Source organism: Peromyscus leucopus, chromosome 17, assembly GCF_004664715.2.
Source record: "Peromyscus leucopus breed LL Stock chromosome 17, UCI_PerLeu_2.1, whole genome shotgun sequence".
Lineage (NCBI taxonomy): Eukaryota > Metazoa > Chordata > Mammalia > Rodentia > Cricetidae > Peromyscus > Peromyscus leucopus.
The window spans coordinates 34,472,377-34,491,264 of NC_051077.1; the positions used below are offsets into that span (position 1 = coordinate 34,472,377).

The window sequence follows — 18,888 nt, forward strand, 5'->3', positions numbered from 1 at the left end:
TCAACATATATTCAAATGAGTTTTTTTTTTAAAATCTGTTTCACCTGACAGTAAAAATAATATGTAAACGACTAAGTAGAGAAAAAAATGTGTGCAAAGTTGCAATATATCACAAATATTTGTGATAGTATGAGGAAAGGAACTTTTTGAAACAAACAGAAGGCTAGAGAAGTTAAGGGAAGAGAAGACAGTTTTATACACTTACAGGACAGTTGACCAAACAGCTATGTGCTCTATAAGTAGGTATCTGGGATGGCACCTTACAGTCAGGACAGAGACTGTCCTCAGGTAGTTAACAGTCTCAGGACAGTCGTGTAACCGCCCACGTCTTCAGTTTATTTTTCAATTTACAATTATCTATGGGTTTTGTTGATAAAGGTTGAGATGATCCCTACTCCAGTCCAAGACAAAGCCATGACCTGAGCACTGTCTTGTCTACACCACTCTGTGTCCCCCTTTCACATGGGAGCTCACCGGGGCTCTCATTAACTGACATATTATTCCTCCAAGCACATTTGTATGAAGGGAACAGACCCTGCCTGGAGATGGACAGATGTGGTAGAGTATTCTGTGCACACATGTCCTGATACCCACTATGTTGAGAACGTGAGGTGTCTCCTAGAAAGACCACCCTCTCTTGCTGGTTTTTCATCTGTTCTTTTAGACAGTGGAATAGTTCTCTATGGGCTGATTATAGAACATGAAGTATTAACTAATGCTGCTAACAACCTCACTCTTTTCTTCCTTTATTGCATTTCTTCTTTCTTGCTTTGTTCTTTTAGATTCTATCACCTGCAATCTATAACTTTATCCTGTGAGAACTAAAGCCACAAAGACTCAGAATTTAAAAAAAATTTGAAATATTGAGATTAATACATAAAAAACATAACAGGGATCTTGAACCATGACAGTAATTCATTCTTGCCCATTATATGTTGTTATTTAGTTTACAATAGAACACCCTGATCCATGGGGATAAAATTCAGGATACCCATTGAATATCTAAAGCCTTAGTATAGCTCTTATTCATGTATTGGTATCTATAGTGAAATTTTATTTATAAATTACGTTGAGTAAAATCTTCCAAAACAAATTGTCATAGGTCTTCACAACATCAGTATGTAATTATTTATCTTTCTTTTCTAAAAGATGCTGGAAGGCATTGGTGGCCTTATTATGATTTAATTGGATTTATATGGGTATGTCTGTATATACATGTCCCAGGCAGGACAAAAGGTACCAGATCACCTGCGGAAAAAGGTACAGAAGGCTGTGACCCCCTTATGTGTGTACTGAGGCCTGAAGTTTAGATCTGGACATTTTTGGTTGTTCTTTACAGATCTTTTAAATGTTCAAACTCTTGGAAATGATATAATTGAGCCTTAGAACCACTGTCAAGTAAAATCACATTCCTGTAGAGAATTCCCTAGCATTTAATTTGATTACCAAAATGGTTAAAGAACTATGACCAAGGAAAAGGCAGTGTCCATGTAGAAACACTGGACATGGTGCGATCCCTGCTCTGTGAATAGTAGAAGAGACAGCATGGAATTTCATCATATGGTAGAGAACAAAACACAATCTTGAGCTTATGAAGTGTTCTGGAAGTTTCCATGTATTATTTTTGGACTGGGAGTAATGAATATATTTGTTCCTGCATAAAGGAAACCAATTTCCCTGTAGGTAAATGGAATATACTGGATTTCCATTGCTTTCCCCTTGAAAATTTTCCCATTTTCTTTTGTTTATAAGCATGGATTATTGCACACCTATGTTTGGCATTTTGATTTTCTTTTCTGAATCCAATTATACTAATAGTCTGGACTGGTTTTGTGTAGACCCACTGTGTCAAGAGACAGAGGAAAATATCAAACTTCTGACCCAGTCCTATGATAAGAATGAAGCAATTAATAGAATATTTTATCAAAATTTCCAGAGATGAACACATAGATTTAGAAAATTCAAATCAAGTGTAAATAACTGATTGTTTCTTTGTTTGAGAGAGGCTCTCATGTAGTCCAGGCTGTCCTAAACTTACTTTATAGTAAAGGTGACTTTGAATACTTGATTTTTCTGCATCCACTTCTCTAGTGCTATGATTACAGAAATGTACCATAATACCCAGCCCAAACAAATGTGCATCTTTATTCTAAAATGAAAAAGGCATACTGGGTATTAAAGATTGACCATGACATTTTAAAGTACTATAACTTTATTCTTTATACTTATTATTGACAATAATAATGACAAATAATTTCAAGTGACTCAATCCATTTCTCTAAGTAGTAATTGATACTCTGCAACTAATTTTTATTTACCTAAAGGAATGTTTTCTGAATCTAGCCCACAATAGAATTAAAATCTTTACAGTTTTACCTTGGTTAATTTATATCAATGGTCTACATTGAGAATGTACTTTTCTTGTATATGAATGGGATCAATATTTTAAGCAAATGTGATTTTGTCTGGATGTTATGTGCCTTAATTGAAATCTCAGAATGGCTTGTACATCTTGTACTGCAGTAAAAATGTGAGCTAATCTGTATAGGTGATTGTCAGGCCAATATACACTACATTTGATATAATTGCCATTTTATTTGAGTGCAATCTGAGACAGAAAAATAATAGCATATTTTGTTCATTATGGTTCTGAGTGCTTTCTTAGTTTTCCTGTTGCAATTATGATTTATTTTGTGAGCATCTGTCCACATTTGCTAATCATCCCGAAGCTAACGAAGTGTCTCATGGCAGAGTACCCTGGCTATGTGCCAGGTTCTGGGGCTTCTTGCACACCCGTGAGGCTTTGGCCTTCCATGCCTCTCCTTTACTTACATACAGAGTTCTATTAATGGTAAATGAAGATGGGATAACCTCTGTTTAAAAAAAAAAAAACTAAACAATTCTACAAGATAGCCATTTTTAGTTTCAGCAAATTTATATATTTGATGTTGTTTCCTGGAATTGCAAGGAAGTTACCAAAGGAAATCAATGACTTTGCTCTGATTTTCTTCTTTACATGAGAACTATCTGCCATGGTTTAAAAATAGTTCCCCAAAGCGAAAGTCCACTTTACGGTTTAAGTATACTTTTTGATCATTGTGATAAGAAAATTCAGTTTCCGCACGGATTTCAGTTCCTCCTCTGAAACAGCACAGATTTGCATAGTGACAGATCATCCTGACTATACAGGTAATAGATGCAATGTCTTATAGCTGATATAGTGATATGCCAGTGCTAAGGATTTAATCAATTGATATCATACCTATAATCATTATTAAATGTATAATAAAATTTTGAACATGCTAGACAGATCATTCATATATTAAAAACAATCACATTATAGATATTTTTTATTCTGATTCATATTTTTAAAATGACAAAATAGTATAACCATGGATTTTCATATTGAAACATTCTGGGTAACATCACCAAGCTCACACCTTTTGAGACATTGCCTTTGAGTTTGCTACTGTGTTGTTATAGATTTGACAGTGACAATGGGGAAGAATCAACTCTATCCCCCACCCCCCCCCCACCCCCCCCCCGGCCATCAAGAGGCATCCTCACCAGGAAGCAACAATCAGCGCTTGGGTGTGTAAGCAATGATGTCACAAAGAATCTGAGCATCTACCCATGGCAAGGCAAGGGAGTACTTTATAAAGACAACCTACACCTTTACTGTGCAAGATTATCTTGAATGTAATGAAATTATAAACTCTTAATATTAAGGCTGGGCTTCAAATTATTCATAGCCATCTCGAAAAACAATGGAAGAAAAAAAGAACAAATAAGCAAACAACAACAACAAAAACAACAAATACTGAAGAGCGAAAAGTGAGAAGTAGTCACAGTTTAACTACTAAGCTCTCTGATTAGTCCATGCTGGCAACGGGGTATGAAGTGGGGATACGGCAGAACACAAACAACTGTAGCAGACCCTCCTTCCTTAAGAGACAGTGAAATCCATGAAGCTTTCAAGGAAACTGATGAGAATTAATACTTATGCTAAAAGTCATTTTCAAACTAATCCCTCACTATGAAATAAATCAATTTATAATTCTGTACTTCTCTGTTATGACCATGTGCTTATTTAGCCATAAAATCTATAAAGCATGCCCACAGGAGACAAGCAATTCCACCGCAATAAAAACTATAGAAATGCTGGAGACCGTCAATGAAGTAAGACTGAGAAGGACCCCATTCTTATTCAGCTAACTGCTATACCCATTTGTGTGTGAGCTACCATTCCTAGCTGCCTTTAATTATACTTAGTGAAAGAAGACAAACTCCATGGCCCTAAACCTTTGCTTGAATCACACCATCACTTTGAATTCTTGAAATGATGCCTACATTGTGTTAGTTTAGGGAGGAATGACAAGGAGTCACTTCATCAACCAAAGCTGATATGCTTTGTGTATTTAATTAGATCCTACAAGAGAGATGGAAAGGCAGGTGTAAATGACAGATTTACTCCAAAATTATTTCCAACCTGAACTATATAAAATATGGACTGGAAACAAATGAATGATTTGAGAGCAACAGTGAGAGGCTGAATCATTTAGGCACATTTTGAAAACTCTCAGACTTCCACATTTACAGTGCAGTGTAGTAAAAGGTCTGTCTTTGAAGGGCTTTTCTTTTTCATATGTCGCTGCAGTTTTGCTCTTATAGACATTAGTTAAGCCTACTACTACCAAAAGCAGAAGGCACTCTCTCCTTGATTTCTTTAAAATTTACGAACGAAGGCTCTTAAACACATACACACAAACATACACTATTTCATGATGACTCAAATTTTAGTAATAAACTATTTAAATTATTAATGAAAAAAAAAACCTGCATGTGCCCTTTTCTGCTTTGCAATGCTTGCAACGTAGTTTTGAATGAACTGTAGCCATGTTAAATTTGTAGGTGATGCTCAGCATGTCCCCAGTCATATTAGATGTGGCTCATATTTGCTGTGGGATGTCTTTCTGTAGGCTGTGAATATGTGCTACTCCCATTGGTCAATATATAAAGCCACATGGGGCTATGGCAGGGCAGGATGGAGCCAGGCAGGAAAAATCCAAGAGAGATTTAAAAGAAAAGAGAGAAAAGAGAATAAGAGGAGACACGAACCCACCAACCAAGGAGCAACAGGATACCAGCAGACCAGTAGCACCACAACCATGTGGGGACATATAGATTAATAGAAATGGATTGAATTAAGTTATAAGAGCTAGCTAATAAGAAGCCTGACCATAGGCCATACAGTTTATAAGAAATATAAGCCTCTGTGTGTTTACTTGGGACCAAGTAGCTGGGGGACACAGGAGGGAGAGATTCCTCCTGACTATGGGGGCTGGGCAGGACTGGAGAAACTTCCAGCCACACATGTTGAAGAGTGAAATTAATCAATTGCATGCTATGATATTTGATATAAAGTATCAACAAGATCTCATTGCGTGTCATTAAAGCTAAAACTAAACTTTCTTTTGCTGTGTTTGCCCTCTTAGGTATCACTCGGCTAGCAGAGACGTTATGGACTCAGCTCCAATGAAGATATTTTAGTATCTCTTCTCGGGTTTTGTCAAGGATGGGCCTCTGGTACAGAGGGCTTCGTTGTTTGTTTTTTCCTTTCTTACACATGAAACTTCCTAACTGAATTTGGTCATTTAAACTGGATTTTTGTTTTGGTTGATATTCTACCATTACACACATAATATAAGGTTTTCTTTTGTATCTCACAATTGTGTTTTCTGGGGGAAAGATAATTATTTCAAAAAAAAAATTGCTAATAAAAATGTTATGAAGCTGGGTGGTGGTGGCGGCGGCGGCGCACGCCTTTAATCCCAGCACTCGGGAGGCAGAGGCAGGCGGATCTCTATGATTTCGAGGCCAGCCTGGACTACCGAGTGAGTTCCAGGAAAAGGCGCAAAGCTACGCAGAGAAACCCTGTCTCCAATAAATAAATAAATAAATAAATAAATAAATAAATAAATAAATAAATAAAAATGTTACGAATTTAAGAACTTTGGGGTTATTTCCTTTTTCAATCGAATGACTCATCCATTAGCTGAAAACTTAACAGTTTGTATTATTTCTACATTTTGCTTGAAGTGGCAAGCTAATACCATCCCTGCTTGTTCAATAGATGCTGAGGACACATCGTTTGGTGCCAGCCTGATTAGTGATAAACACTTTTCAATGCTTTTATTGCATGGGAATTTCTTCCCTTAGAATCTATGAAGTTTGATTGTTTTCTCCACTTTACCAGGAATTAATGGAAGTGAAACTCTCTGTAACTTGCTATAGCTAATAACTGCTGGAGCTGTCATTCAAATGGAGGTCTGTTTATGTGATGCCATTTACTCATAAGCTACTGTGACATAGAAAAATTATAGGATCGGCTGTGCAAGCAAATCCCACATATAATAAAACATTAAAATGGTCAAATTGCAAAGATTATGCATAAAATTACTTACTAAACAACTTAATAATAGAATGCATGTTCTGTATGGCAGTTGATATCTTATATAAATGGGAAGCTACTAGATGTAGCCAAAAGAAATAAAAACATTTTTTACTGTGGTGTAATAATAAGTTATTATAAGGAATAAATCTCAGACTCCCATGGACTGATTAGTCTTCTCTGTATAGCATTACTATTACTAAAATATTGTCAAAAGTGCTGGAGACTTGGATCCGTGTTTAAGAGTACTTTTAGCTCTTCCATCTGAATCAGGTTCAATTCCCAGCATGCACATGGCAGCTCAACACCATCTTTAATTCCAGTTACAGGGGATTCAATGCTATCATCTGACTTCCACAGGTACCAGGCACACACTTAGTACATGAAAGTATAGATACCTACAAGCAAAAGGCACCAACACACATAAAATAATAAAATTAAATTTAAAAAGTGTGCTAAATCTGCCTCACTTAAAAAGAATAGGCATTTCAAGAAATTCAATTCACTTCCAGTACTTTATTTCCTTTACTTTCACTTTTTAAAGTTTACAGAATTAATTGTGTGTGTAAATATATGTATTAAATGTATATAAGTTAAAATATAGATTCTGATTGCAAGAGAAAACATGAAATATTTGCCTTTCTGAATCTGGCTCTCTTTAAGATAATCACTTCTAATAAATTTGATCAGCTAACCCAGTAGACTGAAGACAGATTCCCAGCCACCCTATCTCCTGGCACAAATACCTTTTGATAATCTCCCCTTCACATATGACCTGGACTTATTCACTCATTTCTAATGGATGAGATATGCTAGTGTGGGCATAGTGATTGAATTCTGCTTTTGAGATTTGGTCACACAGATCCACAGTTTTCATTTTGGGCTTTTGCATCTGTCCCTTTCCTCCTGTTTCCAGAGTTGTCACTTAGGGGCCAGATGTTTCAGAGAAATTCACAGGGCAAAGAAGGATTCAGTTGTTGATGGGCCAGATATGGATGCTACTAATAAGCACACATGTGAGCATGGACATTTTCCTTACTACCCTGGGATACCTGCAGGCCTGGCCAGCACTGGGAGTAGCCATTTGAGACTTCTGACCCAGCATTATACACCAAACATGTACTCAGACTCCTGATCTGTAAATCTTAGGCGAGACTTTACAGCTCCTCTTTACTGCAATGGTAGAGGCAATAGTAAAGCAATGGGCATACTTTCCATATAATATAGTTGCAATATGAACACACAAAACCATGGAAAATATAGTTGAAGTTGTGTACATTTAAGAACAAAATTTTCATATAGTTAATTCTATGTGATTTTTTTACCTCAAAATTCATTTGAAATCAGATTTAAAAAAAAAAAAGAAAAGAAAACTCCATTTAAAGTTTAGGTCTATGATGGGTGACAAGACTCAGTAGGTAAAAGTTCATACTGAGTAAACCTGTTGTTTTGAGTTCAATCACTGGAAACCACATTGAAAGGAGAGGATCAGCTCCAAAGAGCTGTTATCTGACCTCCAAAGGTGCTACGTACATATACACATACACAGACACACATACACACACAGGCACACAGACACACACACAGGCACACACATACTTCTATACTGACACACACACACACATCTATACTGACACACACACACACACATCTATACTGACACACACACATCTCTACTGACACACACACATCTATACTGACACACATATACACATACACACACAAACACACCCATATACATAAGCACAAACACACACACATCTACAATGACACACACACACACAAACAAATCTACACTGACACACACATATGCACACACATGTGCACACACATGCACGTCTAAACTCTCAGATATACATACTTCTAAACCAACACAAACACATACACATACACACACAACTAACAATGATAATAATAATATACAGGGTTCAGCTGGTGACATGAGTGATTTTTAATAAAATTCACTCTGTGTATCTTCATTATTTTGATAAATTTGGCATCATTTGTAGCATTTGATACACAACTACAAAGTGGATCTCTCTTAAGTGAATGATTTTGAAATGTTTTCATTCAGTCTTTAATTATTGCTTACAGATTGGTCAACATACTTCAGATTTAAGCTTTAAGGGTTATGTTCCTAGAACAAATTCAAAGTAATTTTTGAACTCCCAAGTGAAAGTTTTGGGCAATATCTATTCAAATCTAATTTCAGAAGAAATGCCATGCATTTGTCAAGAGCCAAGTCTTTTTAGTCTTTTTAGTGTAGTACTTACTATCCCTAATTAAGACAACCATTCGATAGAGTTGTTAGAAAACAACGAGGCTGTGATCGCATAGTTTAGTGGACATAACAAAATAATGTCTGACACATTTACATTTCACAAGGATCCAGCTTCAACCTACTTTCCTGCAAGAGGGATGGAGGAGTTGTCAATGAGAAAGGAACAGACACTTCCAAACTGGCCATTTCAAGTTTTCAGAGCCTGAGAATGCCTCTCACTGAATATTTATTGGGCTGCTGAACTTTATTTTACAGACTGGTGACTAGAAATGATTATAAATTGAAGTGAAATACGTTTCCGAAGATGTTTTCAGATGACCTGATAGAAGAAAGAGATAACGGAAGATAACGAAAGAGATAACGGAAGCAGGGACATGGCAACGGGATGAGTAAAGGGTGTAGTAGAAGTCATCGGAATGAACGAAGAGTAAATTTGAGAATCAACAAGGAAGCACAGTGGAGAATAGTGCTGGCTCTACTAACCATGGCCTAAGTTTGAGCCCTGGATCTAGGGAATGAACCAACAATATAGAGTTGTCCTCTGAACTCCACGCCTGGGCCATGGGATGGATATCCACACACACATCATGCACACACTCATACACAATAACAATTATATAACTCTTCATAGTTCATGACACTATCATTACATACAAAAGGAAGCACGAGAAAAAATTATTGTGTATGCAAATTCTGAGCAAACACATACATTTGAACATGACATATCACATGTCAGTATGTAAAAATCAGAAATCCAAGTTATAACAAAATTCATTTTCCATTGCTTCCTGAATTGTTTAAAAATTAAACATAAAATACTTTTGAAGCTTATGAATTTTAAAACTCAGAATTCTGCTACTTTTGTGATTAATTAAATTTATGGCAGTGGCTGAAGGTTTTGGATGTCAATGACAAAGAAGCCTAGTTCAACTTGAGTTCAAGATTAAATTCCAGTTTCTTGTCAGCTGAGTCATGATCCTTTGTCCTAACAAGAGGAATAAATGGACACAATTCATAATTTTAACTGTAATGTCATATTCCTTAACACAGACGAATAAAGGCACAGAAGTTATATTTTTCAGCTTCCTTAGAAATTTATTGCCGTGCGGTGGTGGCACACACCTTTAATCCCAGCACTCAGGAGGCAGAGCCAGGCAGATCTCTGTGAGTTAGGGGCCAGCCTGGTCTACAGAGCGAGATCCAGGAAAGGCACAAAGCTACAGAGAGAAACCTTGTCTGGAAACCCCCTCCCCCAAAAAAGAAAGAAATTTATTTAATTTATAAAAAGAAGTATTATTTGAAAAAAAAGTTGGATAAAAATCAGCAATAATTTTTTTTAAATAATTCTTATTCTTTATGTGTTTAGGATATTTTGTGTAAAATTTCTGAAGACCTCTTCAGTGGTCGAGGGTGTAATTATTTTTCTTGCAAGCTTCTCAATGGTTTAAAGTCCTATCACAGAATGTTATAGTTTGCAGGACATGGAAATCACAGAGCAGATGTCTTAATTGTGTAAGGACTGTGCAGTCAACACTCAAAAGAATTCAGAATATTCCGTACATATACACACACATGAGTAGTTGTATACAGAAAATAGCTTATGAGTTTGTATATTTATCACACACATACATAGAGAGTAAACATAATGAACAAAAATACTGATATGTACATTCTTCATACTATTTTACGTGTAACAAATGATTAAATTTTGAAGCATATTTAATAGAGTATATGCTCTTATAGCAAGGCTAAATTGATGAAATAATTTCACAACCTTAGTATTCTTTCTAAATGATGTTTTTATGTCAACAAACAATGAAAATGAGATGTGACTTGCATTTTTCTATACATGTACAATTGACGCTTATGTTTCTAGTTATATGCAAAAAATGTCATGTGGTCAATAACTATTTCCATTTTCCAATTTCAGTAGACTGACAACACTGTAATAGTTTGAAGTAAAGTTTGGCACCGAGACACTTTTCCTGAAAAACCTAGTTTTATAGATCTTGGTTGCAATGAAAATAATACATTTTACATGATGCCTGTATTTGGAAGTGATGTCACTCATATCTGTATCTTTACATGTTTACCATTTTATCTGTAAATAGTTTTTAAGACTGGAATTCTCTAATTAAAGCAAATCAATAGGCATAGAGTCATAGATTACTGCATCTCAATGTAATGATACATATTACAGTTAGTTTCAGTGTTTCCTGTTTAAGATATGTTCCTTCATGTGTGCTCTGCAATGCCCAATACAATGAACAGGCCATTCAAACATCTATCCACAGAATCAAGAACAGCAGAAAGTATATATAATAATTTTCAAAGTATAATTTATACATATTTAAAACAGCTTAAGTTGTTTTAAGGTATAAGGCATAAACTACAATAAATGTTAGTAAATTATTAATGGCCCATTCTGACAGAAATTAAGGATGGATTTGATTCAAATAGAATTCCTGCGGGGAGAAACATGCACATTTCATTTATGATTTAAATTCTTCAGAGAGCACAGTTTGATATGCAACACTTCAGAGAATTACAAGCACCAGAAACAATCAACTTTCATTTGAAATCATAAAAATTAATACAGATGCTATTTTAAATTAAATCTGAAGCATTTATAGGCAGAAAAATGACTGTGGAAATTACTAATCTTAAAATACCTGTAATCTACCAAAGATGAGATCTTCCACTGCAATGAACTTGTCATAGTAATTTTCCTCCTTAAAAATATATGTTAAGAAAGCAATTCTGGTTCACAAAGTCAGTTTTCAGCTCTTTGTCATCCTTTCTCCCAAATTAAAGCTTGTAGGACTGATGATTTACAGGTCATAATGTGAAGGTTCATTAAATACAAAAAGTCTTCTGGGGAGAATTAAAGAAAAACAACGGGTAAAGTTAAAAAACAAACAAAAGTCTATAGCAGAAAGCAAACCTTTTGCAAGGTAAGAAAATCTTAAAAATATGGCCTCATACCAATGCCAGAATGATATTTTAACTCAGAGAAAACATCAAAATACTGGCGTGGTTTTGTATAGAAAATTTCTTATTCTAAAAGGGATTCCATGAAAAATGCATGCACTTTGTCACATACGTAACCCAAAAGCATATATCATTAAAATATATTTCAAACCTCAGATTGTTGATTCTCAATGATGTGTCTAGAAGTCAGCAAGGAAAAAATCAACCTCATAATCATCCAGGTTTCTATTGACTGGATTTTGAAATAAAGTGTAGAAAAGTACATGTGCCAGAAGTATTTATAGATGTTATTTAGGCTTCATAGTTGTAGATTTACCAATTCTACACCAAATCTTATTTTTTATGATTAAATTTATTATTGAATTTAGCTTCAGTCACTGAGATTCTTTAATGTCTGGGAAAATCATTTCTGGGCTCCAGGAAAAAGAAATGTTTTGAGATACCAAGAAAGTTCAGGGTATTTTGCAGGTGTGTTTCTACCACATTTAACATCCTCATAAATCTTGGAAATAGATAAACAATAAAATATTAATTCTCTTGATGACTTTATTATGGATGGTAATCTAAATCATAAGGATAAATCTGGAAGTTCAACAAAAATCTGTGGCTGCTTGGTGGATGGCTCATTTATAGCTATTTTAACTACTGAATTTGCATATCACTGTCCACCTGATGATGAAATGTTTTCTTGTGTAGTACTTTTATAGTGGCATACATAAAAAGATAATTCCATGAATATTGTCAAATTTATTACAAGGACTATTCTTCCAGAGGACCTGGGTTCAACTCTCAGCACCCACATGGCAGCTCACAACTGTCTGTAACTCCAAGATTCTGACCCCCTCATACAGACATACATGAAGAGAAAACACCAATGCACATAAATTAAAATAATTAATCAGAAAAATAAGTAAAAGTGAATATAACTTACCCATACAACCCTCCAGTGTCATAAAGATATTTTTTTAATTCTTTAAGGTCAATAAACATGTGTAATTCTGCTAAAGTTGATGAATAAAAGAAATTTCTGAATCAACTTCTTAGCCTGGTAAGTAGTCCTAACCTATGATAAATCATTTGGAGAATTCACAAAATTAGGTGTCATATCTAGTGGATATGGCCAAATATGTAGGAGTTTGGAAATATTTATTTGACCTTGTGTTCTGTCAAATCTTTATGTATTTACTTTCCAATGAAATCAAGAATCTAACTGTGCCTTTGGTGTTGCATTTACTATAGCAAAGATAACGTGTCTTGATAAAACCAAGTAAATACTACTTAAGACTGAAAATATTACTGTTTTTAAAAATTGATTCTTTATTGAATTTGTTTATTTTGTGTGGCTTTGCACGTGCACACACAAAAATGTTCTTTCACACATACGGAAGTCCAAGGAGTGCTTGAGGAAATATATTTTCTCCTTCGACCATTTTGTCCCAGATACCCAACTCAGGTCATCAGACCTAGTGGGAAGTCCTGTTTCCCAATAAGCCATCTTGCTGGCTTTATTATTTTGTGTCTTATTCATTCCTTTAACAATGCAAAGATAACCCACCCCTAATAGGACTCATCTTTCAGATCACAATTTTATTGTCTCCATAATGAGTACAAGCCAGGGTTAATCAGATTCTTCACTGGTTACCAGACCTTGAGATACTTCCTGTTTCATTGGATGTTGTTCTGCAATGAATATACACTGTAGAGACTTGTATATAGAACACAAGCAAATATTTATTTTAAAAATTATATGATTTTTAGTCTAAGACTAAGAATGAGGCTTCTGCCTTTTTCACAATTATCATCAAGTCAAGTCTGAAATAATTTTAAACTGTTTTTTAAAAGTCAAATTGAAACTCATGTTGATGAAGCTTTCTGATGTAGCTTCTGATCAATATGACTGCCTAAACATGAGCTGGACAAAGACTGCAATAATAGACATGTTGATGTGGACAGGGGAGACAGCAAGTCCTCAACTCTCTACCTGGAACTACAGGAAAATAAGAAATGCTGAAAACATGAGAAGTAGGCTCCCTCAGGAAAGAACAGTCCAAATGGTTATCCAGCACCAAATGCACAGGCTGAGAAGGTTGTATTTAGGAATATATATGTCTATAAATAGACATATATGCTTGCAACAATAATGAAAAAAGAGGCGATGAATTTGAAAGAAAGCAGGGAAAGCTATAAGGGAGGATTTGAAGTGAGGAAAGATAAGGGGAAAATCATGTAATTATAATCAGAAAAATAGAAGAAATTAAAGAATAAAGAAAAGATAAATTGATATGATAGTCAGGGTATATTGGACTGTGAGTGGAGAATCCTGAATTTTAGTTTAAATGTGCACTAGGCATGTGGTCTTGGACAGATCTCTAAACTCACTGAACCTTTAGAGTCTTCATCTATCTATAAAAGCAAGTACCCAAGCACAGAACACATAAGAGCAGTGCTGTTTTTCCTTTAAATGCTCCCTAAATCTACTACAATTATGCCTGATAGGAATTGTCAAAAAAACAACAACAACAACAAAAAAACTTGTTCTGAAATAAAGGTACTTGTTAACTCATCATTTTATTGCAGTAGAAAGACTTTAAAAAGTCAAAGATGGAGAGATGGCTTACTTGGCAATGTGATGGGGTGCAATTTTAGTCCTATGCAGGGGAGGTTGAGACAGAGACCCATCCATGCCCAGGAAGTTTTGGCCAGCTGGCTACTCTACCTGGCAAATTCCAGACCAATGAGACATACTGTCTTTAAAAAAAAAAAAAAAAAAAAAATGGTGGCGAATACCCAGGCTGTCTTCTCTCTTCCTCGGGATACTTTTATATACACGAAATCAGATTCTCTCTCTCTCTCTCTCTCTCTCTCTCTCTCTCTCTCTCTCTCTCTCTCTCTCTCTCTCTCTCTCTCTCTCCCTTCTCTCCCTCCTTCCCTCCCTCTTCATCCCCCTGTCTTTCCCTCCCTTCATCTATTCTTGGCTCTGGCTTTACATTTACATTTATTATAAACCAGGGCGTTATATTTATTATAAAGTAGGTGTGAAGCATAGGCTCATTTGTAAGCTGCCCTACTGAAGTTATTCCTAGTCCAAGAAACACCTGACTCCACCGGCAGTATCACTGTGATTCCATACTCCACCCTAATTTGAGGAAAGACAATAACACTCCTGAGCTGTGGAGCCAATGATGAGGGCAATTACGTAAAAGCGCACATCATGGGGCCCTCTTCTGGGACATCCAGTTTGCTGCAGCAGCCCTTTCAGTATTTATGTCAAATTTAAATCTATGTCAAATTGTTTGTTTTTGTTTTCGCTGTTGCTGTTAGATTTTCTTTTCTGATTTCTAATGCGGTGTCTCTCTACATAGCCCAAACTGGCCTTAAACTCACACCCATCCTTCTCCCTCTGGCTCCTGAGATTATAGCTGTGAACTACCCCCACCTGGCTACTTTCTTATTTTTAGAAACCAGGCTTTAATAATCTGGGGGCCTCCAGAAGCTTCGGAACAGGATTGTAAAATGTTAACCATTTAAAAGCCTTTAAAATGGACAGGACACGTTCACTTGAAAGAGAAATCCCTGATGTGTTATTGATCCGGAGCAGGAAATCATCCTGCAAACTCGAACCTATGTGCTGTGTGGGATGAGAGCCTGCTCTCTTGGTTGGATACAGCTCTAAGGTCTCTTGACAATAGACAGCTCTTCAGTTTGAACAAACCTGATTCCACTTAAGTGGGTATCCCAGGAAATGCCAGTCAATTAGAGGATCAGGAACCAAAAAATGATCCTCGGCTAGTGATCCTGCCTTTAAGATAGGAAATAAAAATTAGCTCACACAAATTTTCTTTACATTTTTTCTCCCAGCGTCTTTGAAGTCGGTAGCTCAGGAGGTACAGCCTGCTTAATGCCTGGCCAGAGATACCAGGTGCTGCTGCTGTCAATGGCTACCCAGGCTAGCCTGGGTTATGTGGTTCACTCAAAGGTCAAGCCTGCCATCCCCCTGATGGGGCATTCTCTACACAGATGTATTCAATTGTGTACTAATAATGAAATTGCCCTGTCTGGCATTAATAAAACAATAAACAGATGCTGTGAAGAATTAGTGGGACTTTCCCCCGCTACACTCGGAACCGGAGGCATTTAGACATGCAGCTTCTCATTTGCCGTGTACCTATTTGTTATTTTAAAACACCTCGGTCTCTGCAGTCACACTTTCAGACACATTTATAATGAAATCCAGAGAAGGTAATTCATCAAATTGCACTGTGAATTGAAAGAGGTTTTATAGCAGTTATATTGTGAGAGAAGTCCAAAGAGCCAAAATGAGGAGCACTTTACAAAAAAAAAACCGCAGACTTGGCTTCTGTGAAATCAACTTTGCTGCTAACAGAATCTGAGAGCTTCTTCAAACAATGGCCTGCATGTCAGCAGGCTGCATGGTCTAAGCAAATGAAGCAGACATGGTCTGGCGAGCGGAGGCTCACAACCGTGGGACAGTCGTGCAGCTCTATGTAAGATACACAGCCCACAGGCCTGGGCACCAGGGTAAAACGAAAAACCAAGAGTGTCTGAGAGGATTGGCTTCTTTCTTCTGTTTCATGACTTATTTAACAAATGTTCAAACACAGACTGCACATCCCTTGGTCGCCATTTTCCATAGATTAGCTTTTAATTTTCAGGCGGTGGGTCTTACCTACTGCTGGTCTTAATATTGAAAATAAACAGCGATTCTGATTGGAATGAAACGTTATGGCCATATTTCATACTGGGATCACTCTCTGCAGATGTTTTCATTTTATTTTCTGTTTACTCAACCTTGCAGGGAAGCCAATATTAGAAACATGCATGACACAATTCAAAAAATTTTTTCTCTTTAGAAACCATCTGAAAGGATATCAACTTGCACTAGAACCTATGTTTTTTTTTTTTTTTTTTTTTTTTTTTTTTTTTTTTTTTTTAATGGCAAAGTTACCCAGCCAAGGTACACAAAGGAAATCATCATTTTCTTGTATGCTTCAAGAGATACTTGTGTGACAACTGACAACTTCTCAAGAATAACAGTAGAGTCACATATCTCCCTCTATATAAATACACACACACACACACACACACACACACACACACACACAGAGAGAGAGAGAGAGAGAGAGAGAGAGAGAGAAATTTAGCAACATATACAAATCTACAACATTTTGCAGTATGTGACAAAGGACTTTGTAATGGAGGGAAAAAATAATGGTTTAGCAAGGACGTAGAAATCGACTTCATTTACAAGATTTATTCATATTACTATGGTTTTATGTAACTGAAACATAATAGTCTCATGCCACTTATTTTTTTTTAATATTCTTTTTTTTTTTTTTTTTTTTTTTTTTTTTTTTTTTCTGCCTTTCCTGGAACTCACTCTGTAGCACAGACTGGCCTCGAACTTACAGAGATACACCCAGCTCTGCCTCCCGAGTGCTGGGATTAATGAAGTGTGCCACCACCACCTGGCTCATACCATTTATTTTAAATGACAATATATGGTCAACTGTTTGAAATACCTGTTTAAACTTATTAATTATACAATTATGAAAAGCTCTCTCTCTCTCTCTCTCTCTCTCTCTCTCTCTCTCTCGTGTGTGTGTGTGTGTGTGTGTGTGTGTGTGTGTGTGTGTGATGGGGCACTAAAGTGTAAGTATGCATAATGCATTATAACATTTTATTTGAAAATGACACCTGAAATATATTCTTCTAAATATCACCACTTCCTAGTGAAATTTTTCAATATGGGTTTTTCTGGCTGCATTTCAGTATAGGTATAAAGCAAATGTAGTATCTGTGATCATCATGATGAAAACGATACTTTATTCAGGTACTGCAGAAGTTAGTTTTTTCCTCATCCATTTGTTCATTCATTCATTCATTCATTCATTCATTCCTCACAAAGGATAACACATGTGGAATAAAAGGGATTTCAGGAGAATCTGCTCTGTGCTCCACTGGGCAAGAGATTTCTAGGACTCTGCTTTCAAAACTATCAAATTTGTTAAGCAGACCAAGAACAAAAAGCATTTTCTCTGACAATAAGAACATTGGCATTTGTCTAAATAACTTTTTCCCTCAATACATACAACAAAAATATGATCGCACATGATTCATACTGACTTTTAAAGATTTGCTCACAGTTAAATGAACTATGTATAGTGAGCTACAGTGATATAGTTCCACAATCATGCCACAAACACTGCACGAGCGTGGTGGTTTTAGAATCTTCTGGATATTAGAAACACATGCAGTAAACTTTGCCTTTTAAAGTGCCACTTTAGCAAAGTTTTTTATTCACTTATCTCTCTCTCTCTCTCTCTCTCTCTCTCTCTCTCTCTCTCCCTCTCTCTCTCTCCTCTCTCTCTCTCTCTCTCTCTCTCTCTCTCTCTCTCTCTCTCTCTCTCTCAACGGGGTATTTAGGAAATGTCTTTCTGGAGTTCAGATTCAATTTCCTTTAAAAAGATACATGTATAAAAACCATTGGGCCAGGCGGTGGTGGTGCACCCCTTTAATCCCAGCACTTGGGAGGCAGAGCCAAGGCGGATCTCTGTGAGTTTGAGGCCAGCCTGGGCTGACAAGTGAGTTCCAGGAAAGGCGCAAAGCTACACAGAGAAACCCTGTCTCAAAAAAAACAAAAACAAAAACAAAACAAAACAAAAATTGGAAACCCAAAGAAATGTCTTCTGAAGTCTTTTGAAACTATTCATTATTTATATGCTTAGATTATGTTTGTAGTATTTCAAACCCCATTATTCCAATTTCTCCTTAATGGTACCCACCATTGTTTCAAGGTGCTGTAATAACATTGTGATTCAATTTACAGTTTTAATGGTGTTTTTACACTATTTCAAAAGATGCTTTCACAGATGTACAGAAAGCTGAGCAAGGTATCAATCATATATACCTATCATGCTATAGTAATTATTCTAAAGTTTTTTTTTATGCTATTCAATATCATTCCCAAGCTCTAGTTCAGCTACGTACAGAAAAATGCATGCCATGTCTTTCTCCATTAGGAAACACTGCACAAAAAGGTTACAGTTTATCTTCATGAAGATTTCTCTTAGGAGCTTTTAAAAAGTGTGAGTCTAGGCAGAAATGTATATGGCTATGATGTTTGCATTCATATTTGTAGCAAGAC

General features: G+C 36.1%; 1 long non-coding RNA gene across 1 annotated transcript in view; it reads right to left on the minus strand.

The window, feature by feature from the left end:
- Positions 1-18,888, minus strand: part of LOC114699819 — a 1,576,032-nt gene that overhangs the window by 633,661 nt on the left and 923,483 nt on the right. The gene's annotated exons all lie outside the window — the stretch shown is intronic.